At 38.8% G+C, this 12,926-nt stretch overlaps 1 pseudogene; it reads right to left on the bottom strand.

The window, feature by feature from the left end:
* Positions 1-634: 634 nt before the first annotated feature.
* LOC107789832 (AUGMIN subunit 8-like) overlaps positions 635-12,926 on the bottom strand; it is a 33,719-nt pseudogene continuing 21,427 nt past the window's right edge.

Genomic DNA, 12,926 nt, shown 5'->3' with positions numbered 1-12,926 from the left:
TATTTTGAGGGGTGTACAAGAGAATCATGACAGATAATATGAGACGGAGGGAGTAAAGTCTCTTAATGGTGTAAATAATAAACATTTACTAAAAGCAAGGGTATCAATGAACTTAAAGTCCAATAAATGGCAAATTTGAGCAATTCCGAATAATACAAGGACAAATTTGAATGCTTTTCCAAAAAATTTAAAGCAAAATATGCATAGAGCTGTCAATGGTTCAATAAATGAACAGAACTAGACTCAAATAATATTATGTCAAAGTGAGTCATCTTCTTTAGCAATGGTCACTTGCTCTCTATTTATGATTTCCAATCCCAATCTTAAGTGATCAATAGAAAAAATGATTGTCAAATTTGTTTGTATGTAAATGAATAAATAGAAAACTTTGAGTTTAAGGAAAACTTTAAGAACGTGAGATGATTTTTGGTAAGTTTGCTTCTTTTCTATAACTAATTTTGAATCTTGTTCTTCCTTTGCATTTATTTTTTTGTTGATGATACAAAAAGTTACATTAGGATAGGGACGACAGCTTTTTGCAAGATATGTGGAGAAAGAAATAAGAAAAAAGAATGGAATAATTCAAGATTTCCCATGATAAATTAGAATGAAAAAAAAAACTATTACTATACACAATAGCTAAGGCTGGAGATGTGGCATATTATTCATTTGACGAGGAAGAGTTGGTTAGAATTGCATTTGAGAAGCATTTGGTAAAAGCTATCTAATTCCCAAGTATCAGCTGCTCATCACTTCTCCAAGCTTGTTTCAATTGTATAAGATGAGACCTAATGCTATATTCTTCTACCTGCATTATTGTCAAGTAATCGCACTAGATAATCAAGTTCATCGGACATGGAACATCAAAATGTACACGCTATTCCGTCCATCGTGTAATGTATTTGGAACAGAGATGGAAAATGAATTAGCGCAGGCTTAGAATGAAGATGACAAACACTCCTTACATGAACTATATGTACTATCAAATACTTAGATAACCTTGGCGTAACCGGTAAAGTTGTTGTCATGTGACCAGGAGGTCACGGGTTCAAATCGTGGAAACAACCTCTTGCAGAAATCCAATAGACCCTTGTAGTCTGGCTCTTCCCTGGACCCTGCGCATAGCGGGAACTTAGTGCACGTGGCTGCCCTAAGCACTGAGCTAACCTCCTAAGATGTTTAAGCTAGACATGGTGGGACTTTACTTTTTGAGTTTCTCTAATAGATACTGCACATTTTGTTGGTTACTAGAACCATGAATTTTCATTGTTGGGTAAAAACTAATGCTGATCAATGCAGATCCATAATGACCATAAGTTGTCATCTTAACATGCAAGGAATGAAGAATGAATCTGAACTAAAGTAAAAAGCAATCTCAGTCAAAATGACAGAAGAAGAAGAAGATCACTATATGGATATGGGAGATGATAAAAGTGATAGAGAAGACTAAGGAGTAGTTGAGGAGATTCTGTAATAACTTTATGGGGCCACAAATTTTCAGCCTCACCTGCATAGCTGCTGTCGAGGCCAACAAGGCTTCACATTCGTCCAGCATGGCTCGCTCTTGAGCTGCCACATCAGCAAGTTCAGAAACCAGGCAGTTCATCCCTTCCACCTGCAAAAGTGCGGAGTGCAAAAATTAGGAAAACAAAAGGAAAAAAAAAGTACAGTGCAGACATAATTATGAAGTTCTAAGCAATCAAGATACCAAGTTGAGCCTATAGATTGTTTGACATTCTCCTTTTAGTACTTCAATTGAGGCTATCTTACACAAGAAATAAAATCTACTACTTTTTAGGTGGATTTTGGCAATTAAGAGTTTCTAACTGTCAGTAAAGGCCAAAGGCAATCTAGAAGCCTAAGCGAAAGAATTTTAAGCCTAATTCTAGAGCATTGTAGTGTTCATCTATAGTTTACTTTTCCATCTGCAACATATTTTGAATAGCAAGAAAGTTAAAAAGAAAAAAATAGCGAGAGAATCTTAAAATTTTTCCGAGATGCATATCATTCATTCTGTCAAATCAATATTATTTTCAAAAATCGACGCTCAGTATAACGCTAACAGAAAATGTGCAAAGAGAATCTCTACATTTGTCAAACAATCAAAGTTGCAACTTCTGCTGATCAACAAACTAAAATGATTCTAGCAGAACGTAGCTACCGGCTCTGTTACAGAAAACTATGTGCTAATGACTTTTCTATCTCTCTAATATCAGCTCTCTCACTTCCCTCATCTCAAACAACAATTGAGGATTGTACAAAGCCTGATAGTAAAAGACAACACCATTTGGTCCCATTTGCTATTGCATTTTATGTTACTTAAACACTAGAGAAACGGAAAGTAAATTAATGGTAAGAAAGAACAAGAAAAAATACAACTTAAAATAATGTAAGAAGTTACCCTAGGCAATATAAAACGTACGCATGGAGGATCCCATTGCCTGCATTACATCAACAGCTGAGCAAACAGCTTCCTTAACACTTTCAATATCACCCTGTAAAAAGCCAACTCGAATAAGACTCTATGTCTTAGGAATCATTGATCTCAGAACACTAAGTGTCAAGTTGCATACCTTTGGTCGTCCAATTATTGGAAGACGGAGAGTGCATGCCTGTAGATATTGTATAGCATGGGATACTGAACTGGTATGATCCCTTTCGATTGAAGCCCACTCATCGAGGTAGGTGAGCTGAAGCAATCATTTCCAGAAAAAAATCAGTTTAAACAATAACGCCACATCCAAATAGAAATCATATTGTCTACTGAACAAATGAATGTGAGTTTTAACATCAGTTATGCTACAAAAACCTCATACTCCCCTCTCCTTCAACCCCCCTCCTTAAAAGAAAAAATGATATAGTTACATACCATTCTTCTGAACCCTCATTTTCAAACTATATCCAGATACAGAGAAGTCAAATCAGCATAAGGAAAGGAACTACGAAGAAATCTGGAAACCTGACTACAGACTTTCTGTGTAAGAAAAAATCAAGCTCAAAATTCTAGGTTTAAAAGCTTTCACTACTATGAACAGAAGATATCTAAATTCACATATTCACATCAAACCTCAAGCATTTTATGGGTGTCAGATTCCAGATAACAGGATAGTACCTAAAAATGGTGCATTCTTCTCGCTAACAAGTGAATGCGTCCTACTCATACCTAATAGTTCAATTATGACAAGAAACTCATCAGAAAAAGGGGACTACATTCATATAATGTTCAATGATTTGAACTAAGCCAGAGGAAAATTCATGGAATTCCACATGAAATTCCTGCTTTCCATCGCTACAAACTTCAACCACAAGCCAATGATTGCCTATATCAGACGAGAAAAGACAAAAGATATGGTCTAAACTCAAATCTTCATTTTGAACTGGATCATCCTATAATAAGAAAGTTCTAGAAATTTACAATCCACAGATTTTTCTGGAAAACACTAAAAACATAAAGATTAAAACATCAGGGATGATATTCGAATCATATGTTATAAAGATACATTACCTTTTCATTTAAGACTGCAAAAGGCTTCAACTTCAGCTTCAGCTGTTGGAGTGCAGGTCTCTTTTTAGTAACAAAAGCCCATAAATCCGACGTATTCCTCCAGACATTGTACAATGTTTTCTGCACAGGCGGAAATTAAAACTGTCAGTTAAATCATCAAAAAAGCAACCAAGTCGCTTATATGATGGGGAAATATCAGAAAGCTCCCAGAGAACATCAAGCCACAAAGATATCAGTCCATGATTCCAACCCCACAAGACATAATTAAATAATAAATTAGAAAGTAAGTAGCCAATATTAGTAAGATAAATGAATGTCAGTTTTTCTATATTATTATAAAAAAGGGTTTTAATCTGCTGCTTGTGATAAAAAATTCATTAATTAAAATCTTTCCCCTTCTGTATTACAATTCCAAAGAATGTCCATACCGCAGTCGTTTTTAATAGATTTTCCTGTCATGCAGTACTTCTCAGGAACCAAATGAACATTTTCATGCATAAGATCACCATTAACCAATTTAGAAGAAGAGAACTCCGGGAGGTACATGGAATTTTTTTGAATGATTATAAGGTAACTAAAGAAATAAGTCTAAAGGCACAATGAAGCTTTGCAAGGGAAATAACCAAACCTCTGCTTGAAGTTTTTGCGCGTGCAATGCTGCATCTTGTTGGAAATAAACCCCCTAAAAAATAATATTCACGGTAATAAAAGCGGAATAATAATGTATCACTGAGATACGGTAATTAACAAGAATAAAAGAGTAACAATGACACCAAGATTTTTACGTGGAAAACCCTTCTGAATAAGGGAAAAACCACGGAGCAACTGATATCACTATAGTAAGGAATTTACTCTTTGTAGGCCCGAGTAAAATACTACAAAGACCACTACAATACTCAAAAGAAATAACCCTCTTTTGATATTTCACCTCACTACAATATTGTTCACACTCTCTATTTTCTTCACAGACTATTTTCTCATACCTCACTCTTTCTTTCTAGCTCTCAGATATATTTTCCTCTGAGATTGTGATCAAAGAATGAGAGCCGAAGCTCTCATTTTATAGGCAAAATATGCCTACCAACCTTGACCTTTCAACTTCTGCAGCCTGTCATTTTTGACAGAAAAATGAGAAACGTGGGCTGCCTGCTTCTGCCAACTTTGAAAATGAAGAAGAAAGGAAGAAAACAACTTCCTTAAAATGTGGGCTGGACCCCACAGATCTCCCCCTCCAGTCCCATTCACCTGAAGGGGATAACACCACAGTTTCTAGTTTGAGTGTATGTGGACAAGTTCTTTGCATAGCTCAAACTTGTCTCTTGGTACCACTTTGGTCAGCATATCCGCAGGATTTTCGCTTGTGTGAATATTTTTGACCTGTAAAGATTCGTTCGCCACCTGCTCACGAATCCAATGATATCTCACATCTATGTGTTTGGTCCTTGCATGGTACATAGAGTTCTTGCTAAGGTCTATTGCACTTTGACTGTCACAATAGACGACATACTCCTTCTGATGCAATCCAAGCTCTTGAAGGAACCGTTTGAGCCATATCATCTCCTTGCCAGTTTCTGTAGCGGCAATGTACTCTGCTTCAGTTGTTGAAAGTGCAACACACTTCTGCAACTTAGACTGCCATGATATAACTCCCCCTGAAAATGTAAACAAATATTCAGTAGTGGATTTTCTGTTGTCAATGTCACCTGCCATATCAGCATCTGTATAGCCTTTCAAGATTGGATCAGATCCTCCAAAGCACAAACAATCTCCCGTGGTACCTCTCAGGTACCTGAGTATCCACTTGACTACTTCCCAATGTTCCTTTCCAGGATTTTCAAGAAACCTGCTGACAACACCAACTGCATGAGCAATATCAGGTCTAGTGCATACCATTGCATACATTAAGCTTCCGACTGCTGAAGAATAAGGAACTTTAGCCATGTTCCCTTTCTCATCCACTGTTGTAGGACACATCTTCTTACTCAACTTTAGATGACCAGCAAGAGGTGTGCTGACTGGCTTAGCATTCTTCATGTTGAATCGTTCTAGTACACGTTCAATGTACTTCTCCTGAGATAGCCACAACTTTCTACTTGTTCTCTCTCGAACTATCTTCATCCCTAGAATTTGTTGTGTTGGGCCCAAGTCCTTCATATCAAATGACTTGGACAGATCTCCCTTCAACTTTGCTATCAACCCCTTGTCTTTTCCTACAATTAACATGTCATCCACATACAACAACAATATAATAAAGTTATTCTCAGAAAATCTTTTGAAGTATACACATGGATCAGAATAGGTCTTTAGGTATGTTTGACTTTTCATGAATGAGTCAAACTTCATGTACCACTACCTTGGTGTCTACTTCAATCCATAAAGACTCTTATTCAATTTGCACACCATGTGTTTCTTTCCAGCTACTTCAAATCCTTCTGGTTGCTCCATATAAATCTCATCTTCCAAATCTCCATGAAGAAATGCAATTTTCACATCCAACTGCTCCACTTCAAGATCTAGGCTAGCTGCTAAGCTCAAAATTGTTCGAATAGAAGTCATTTTGACAACAGGTGAGAAAATTTCGTCAAAATCAATACCTTTCTTTTGTTCGAAGCCTTTAACCACCAATCGAGCTTTGTATCTGACCAGCTTGCCATTTCCATCTTTCTTGAGTTTAAAGACCCATTTGCATTTGAGTGGTCTTTTACCCTTTGGAAGTTCAACCAGCTTGTATGTGCCATTTTTCTGTAGAGATTCCATCTCTTCTTGCATAACTTTCATCCGCTGGTTCTTTTCTGGATGGGACAGCACCTCCTTAAGACTTTCTGGCTCCCCCTCATCACTGATGAGGACATACTCTGTGGAAGGGTACCTGCATGACTCTACCCTTTGCCTCTCTGATCTCCTCATAGGTTGAGGTTGTTCTTCTCCCTGAGTAGGGTGCTCCACTTCCTCGACACCTTCATCAAGTTGCTCCCCCTGCTCAATAACCTCACCAGGTTGCTCCCCCTGCTCGGCAACCTCGTCGGTCGTACTTTTTGCACTTGTGGGATTGTTAGAAGTAGAAGGAATAGTAACAAAGTTAGGAATTATACCATTCTTCGCCTTTTCTGACATATCAGTTGCAGTTCCAACTTCACTTTCTCGAAAGACTACATCTCTGCTTCTGATGACCTTCTTCTTTACAGGATCCCACAGTCTGTACCCGAACTCTTCATCTCCATATCCGATAAATATGCAGGGAACAGATTTATCATCCAGCTTTGTTCTCTGCTTTTTTGGTACATGTGCAAAAGCTCTGCAACCGACACCTTCAGATGCGAGTAGGACACCTCCTTGTTGGTCCAAACTCTCTTTGGGATTTCAAACGCCAACGGAACTGATGGACTCCTATTGATCAGGTAACAGGCTGTCTGAACTGCTTCACCCCAGAATGACTTAGGCAGTTTAGCCATTCTGAGCATGCTTCTCACCTTCTCCACAATGGTGCGGTTCATCCTCTCGGCTACGCCATTGTGCTGTGGGGTTCCAGGAACTGTCTTTTCATGTTTGATCCCATGACTTGAACAATACTCTTCAAATTCCCTTGAAGTATACTCACCTCCATTATCACTTCGGAGATGCTTTAGCTTTCGACCCGTCTCCCTTTCTACTAGAGCATGAAACTTCTGGAAAACTTGAAACACCTGATCTTTGGTTTTCAAAATATAAACCCATAATTTTCGTGAAGCATCATCAATAAAAGTAACAAAATATTTGTTACCGCCCATTGATTCAATTTCCATTGGGCCGCAAACATCAGAATATACTAAATCAAGTATATTCAATTTTCTTTCAGACGATGTCTAAAATGAGACTCTATACTGCTTACCAAATAAACAGTAGTCACAAGGTTTTACCGTTGTACCTTTGGCATAAGAAATGAGTGATTTCTTGGCAAGAATCTGCAATCCCTTTTCGCTCATATGACCCATTCTTTTGTGCCACAAATCTGCAGAAATCTCATCTTGTGCCGCGTTCAATTCACCTTGGCATATTTCTGCATTTGTCCTGTACAACGTGCCGCGAGCAACTCCCTTTGCAATCACCAATGATCCCTTAGTGAGTCTCCACTTTTGATTTGCAAAATAACTCTCGTATCCATCACGGTCTAAAGCAATTCTCGAGATCAAGTTCATCCGCAAATCAGGTACATGCCGCACATCCTTTAGAACCAATGTGCATCCGACATTTGTCTTGATACAAATGTCACCAATCCCCACAATCTTTGAGTAACTTGTGTTACCCATTCTCACTATGCCTAAAGCACCTTCTACATATCTGCAAAAAAGATCTCTTACCGGTGTGGCATGGTAAGATGTCGTTGTGTCAACCACCCATTCCGACTCTGGACCTGACAGGTGCATGCATTCCTCTTCCTCATTTATAAAGAGGACAACATTATCATTATTTTGCACCATAGCGGCTGTGTTGTCGTCATTCTTCTGGCCACTGGTTTCACCTTTTCCCTTCCTTGGATTTGGGCAATCTCTTTTGAAGTGACCTGGTTGATCACAGTTGTAACAATTTCTGGCTCTTGATTTGGATCGGTTCTTTGACTTCCCATGAGCTCCGGATCTACCATAGTTGTTCGAATTCCTTTGATAACTCCTGCCTCTACCTTTTGTGATAAGAGCCTGTCCTTGATTTTCAGGCTTCTTTCTCATCTTTTCATTGAGTAGAAGAGCCGATGTGACATCTTTCAACTCAATAGTAGTCTTACCGTGCAAGATGGTTGTTGCCAAATTATCGTACGAAGATGGCAACAAGTTCAATAGCAAGATGGCTTTATCTTCTTCCTCGATTTTCACTCCGAGGTTGGCAAGCTGTGTGATTAGTCCGTTAAACACATTTAAATGTGACAAAAAATTCGTACCTTTACTTATGTGTAGGGCGTATAACTGCTTTTTCAGGTACAATTTATTTGTCAGCATTTTGGACATGTATAGGCTTTCCAACCTTGTCCAAATTCCACGTGCAGTGTCTTCATCAATGATGTTATTTACCACATCATCTGATAAGTGCAACCTGATTGCACTAGCAGCTCTTTCATCCAAGTCAGCCCAATCCTCAGCTTTCATGGTATCAGGCTTTTTGGAATCAACATCTAGAACCTTGTGTAATCCTTGTTGGATGAGCGGATCTCTCATCCTTCTTTGCCATGTTGAGAAACCGTTATCTCTGTTGAATTTTGCTACCTCGTACTTGTAAGCACGTGATTTTTGCTTCACGGACAGTCACTCCAAAAGAAAAATAGTGACAAAGGACCTCGCTGTACAATTTTCAATTTTCCGTAACGTGTGCTGCTAGTCATGTGTGGTTCTGTCCATTTTTGCTATTTTTTTACATTATTAAACAAAATACAAAATGCGTATGTCATGGTAATTAGACCATAATTCGTTCAGTAAAAGAAAATTCACAAAAAATATTCTAGGGTGCGATTTAACCTATTTAAATATTTTGATAATTATGTTAGGTGTTAAATTAATGTTTGTTTGAACTTCATTTTTATTTTTAGTTTTAAAAAATTAGAAAAAAAAAAGAAAAAGAAAAAAAAAGAGAAGTAAAGAATGAAGAAAACGGTTTGGGCCAAGAAAATAAACCAAAAATAGGCCCAAACCAATTCGATCTGACCCAGTCCAAACCAGGCCTCAGGCAAACCCCCCAAACGACGCCGTATAAAGGCGTTTGATCTGAGCCGTCCGTCCAGGCCGATCTAACGGCTCAGGACCTCTTCAGCAACCCATTTTCAAACCCGACCCAATAACCGGTCTGACCTAACCCCTCACTTAAACCAAACGACCCCGTTTAACTACCAAACGACCCCGTCTCATTTCTCACCATCAGATCCAAGCCGTTGAGATCATCTGATCTAACGGCTCAGATCCAATCCCATACTCCGTATATAAGCTTTCCCTCACACCCCACGCCCCCTATCCGAACCCCACACCCCCCCCTTCATCGTCCCCAAGCTCAAACCTGAAACCCCAAACCCTAGCAAGCCGCCCTAGCTTCCCTTTCACCAGAACCCGGCGGCACGAACGCCGGTGACCACCTCCTGAACACCCTAAGTCCCCCGCACTCTCCTGAACATGGATCTGCTACCCATTTGCCTCGAATTACTTTCCTTCGTCTCGAATCTTCATTTGAAGATTTGAGTCGAACCCGGACCTATGCCAAATTACCCCATCTTCATACCAGACACTCCCCTGACCCTCCTCGTGACCAAACCAAGCTTGGTTTGGTCCGAATCTACCCACAACTCCTAAAAAACCAGATCTGAAAATCCGGACCTTAGAACACATGCACCTGGGGAATCCGGCCAGTCTTAACAGGGGTTTGAGGTCTAATAGACCTTAGTCAAGGTGTTCTCATGTGAGAACACCCTGATTAAAGTTTGTTCGGCCTCAAGAGTTCGAAGTTGAGTCAGATTTGGGTCGTTTTGATTTCAAACTTTTTCGGTAAGTTTTCTTTTCTCTTTGTTTAGTTCTAATTAAGTTGTCAGCATGCTTCGTTGTGTTTGTTTGTTATTTTGTTATTTTTCATTCGGATTTCTTCCATCTCTGTCAAAGGCCTCTTATTTGGTCAATTGTTTTCTGTTTGTGTTCTGAATGTACCCCATGATAAACGTGATCGTCAATTAGATTAGTCGTCAAATGAGTTAATTCATATAGGCCCCCAGTAATTGAACAAAAGTTGTCTGATGCCCTTTAGGTCCCTGAATGTATTGTTTATATGAGCGACTGATTATTACCTGTTATAATTAGTGTAGTCGACCTGATAAATGTCGTCGATTAATTTCCTACGACTGAATGTGCAAATATTCTAATATGTACAACCTCACTTGACTGAATGGACCTGTATTGTGATTTGAGTGTTGGACATTATTTATGAGTGCTAGTTTGTAACTACATTGTAAAAAAACAATTAAAAGAATCAGGCTAGGGCAATTCTGAAATTGAACTTTCAGAAGTTCAAAATGCCCTGATACTGCAATGGGCAGGGCAGTAATAATCAAGGGCCAACAAGGGTATTCTGGGGTTTGAAAAGGACAGAAAAGATTAGTTTAAATGAACTGACAAATAGGGTACTAATTTGGGATTAAACTAATGCCAATGGGGAACAAGACATAAGAGCATGGGAGTTTAAAATGAATAATAAAATGAGCCCATAACTCTTGATTAAACAAAACCAGGCGTGGGGAACAAAGGGCTGGCATCAAAAGATGCTTAAGGATGGGTTTAATAGGTATGGGCAGACTGCAAGTTGCAGGATCCAGGCAGCTTGACTGCACTGGGTTATTAGCTTATAAATAAGCTGTTTCAGAACATAAAAAGGGGCTGGAATTTTTAGTCTTGGGGCTGGAATTTTTAGTCTTGAGGCTGGAACTTTTAGTTTGAAGAGAGTTCTACTGAGTTTAAAGAAAACTGAAAAAACATAAGGTAGTTTCCAAAAACATTGTAACCAAACACTATCTGAAAGTTGTATAAGAATTCATATTGGTCAAGCTGCCTTGGCCAAGTTCTGTTGTTTGCATTGACTGAGCTGTTTGTGGTTGTTGGACTGTTGGTGTTGCTGCATTGAATACCCTGTTACTGCTGTTGTTTCATCACTCTTTCCTGGGATTGCTCATTTGGTACTCGACTATCTGCTGGTTCTTCTTGTTCTGGGAAATATTGCTGGTTGTCTGTGGGCTGTGGAAAACACTTGGATTTTTTATTTGTTGCTGTGTATCTGCTGTTGCTGTGTTTGCTACATACTGCCCAGCTGACCATTCCTTTCTTCTTTTCGTTCTCTATACCAGGTACACACCTAATACATTGTCAGATGTAATTGGAAATTTGAGCAAGAATACAAATGAAAAGATCTGAAGGATGTGTTTTTTTATACATAGTTTGTTACCTTAAATATCATGTAATGTAGAAAAAATGCTATTCTCGTTTGGATGTTGGAAGTAGCTTGCACGCCTAGTAGATATCAATGCATGGTAATTGAATATCAGTTCGTATATGTATGCTGTTTAGATAAAAGTATTCTCAATGAATTAGATTGCATCTCAGATTTAGTTTACTTTGCAGTATATGCTGTAATGTATGTCAAGCATGAAAACTGTACATCATGGGTTAAGTTCTTCCTTTTCTGGTTAATAGTCTCATATAATTAGTAAACCACCTGTTAAGACAAAGAACACAAAACTTGCAATATCAACCTCATGAAGGTCGAGTTCAGGTCTAAATAGGCCAAGCAGGCCTGCTTCGAGCAAGCAGTGGCCCAGGTTTGGCCCATCATGCATGGGCTGGATTTGGGCCCAGGATTATTTAATCGGCTGACTGTGCACGCAGCCTCGTTCCTGATTCTTAAGCATTTTCGAATGTTGTTATAGATAACTGGCAAGTACGTAATTAATTAGGACTATCTATTTTTTATTAATAGAGACAAACACGACAAGAAACATAGTTGCTATAGGATATCCTTTTAAAATAAAGCCGAGATGAGCCTCGACAAACGAAAACGCACAAGATGCGGGGCCCTCGTTAAAATGTATATTATCGAAGCATTTAGTTTCCAGGACGGGTCACTTAGAAAATCTCACAACCCTCCTAAAATAACAATATGTTAGACTCTTTAGGACGCGCCTTAATAAATCTTACCTTCCTAAACTCGGGTGCACATTTATGTGACCCAAATCCAATTCTCAACGGAGTCGAAATGCGTTTCTAATCACGGGTACATTGATTGTGACGTGGTTCGAGATGCGTGTCCATGACGTTGCAAATTCATTTTAAAAAATAAGAATGAGATGAGCCTCGCCAAATAAAATACAAATTGCGGGGCCCTCAGTAAATATTTGTTTTAAAAAATATTTGGACTTCGGGATGGACCGCTTAGTAAAATTTCACGGTCTTACCCAAAATAAATACGCTAGTCACTTTAGGCGCGCCCTTAATAATTTAATTTCCTTAAACTCGGGTGCACATTGATGTGACCCAAATCCAAATCTCAATGGAGTCAAAGTGTGTCGACGACCACGGGTACATTGATTGTAACGCGGTTTGAGATACATTTTCACAACGTTGCAATTCTTGATAAAACAGTAAATGATAAAAGCGGTTAAAAATTAAATTTTGCACATAAGTTCACGCTTGTATAAAATCAGATAATCAAGCCGAATATAACAGTTGAGCGACCGTGCTAGAACCGCGGAACTCGGGAATGCCTAACACCTTCTCCCGGGTTAACAGAATTCCTTATCCGAATTTCTGGTACGCAGACTGTAATATAGAGTCATTATTTTCCTCGATTCGGGAATTAAAATTGGTGACTTGGGACACCCTAAATCTCCCAAGTGGCGACTCTGAAATAAATAAATAAATCCCGTTTCGAT

Source organism: Nicotiana tabacum, chromosome 18, assembly GCF_000715075.1.
Source record: "Nicotiana tabacum cultivar K326 chromosome 18, ASM71507v2, whole genome shotgun sequence".
Classification (NCBI taxonomy): domain Eukaryota; kingdom Viridiplantae; phylum Streptophyta; class Magnoliopsida; order Solanales; family Solanaceae; genus Nicotiana; species Nicotiana tabacum.
This window is presented reverse-complemented; position numbering and strand designations above follow the sequence as displayed.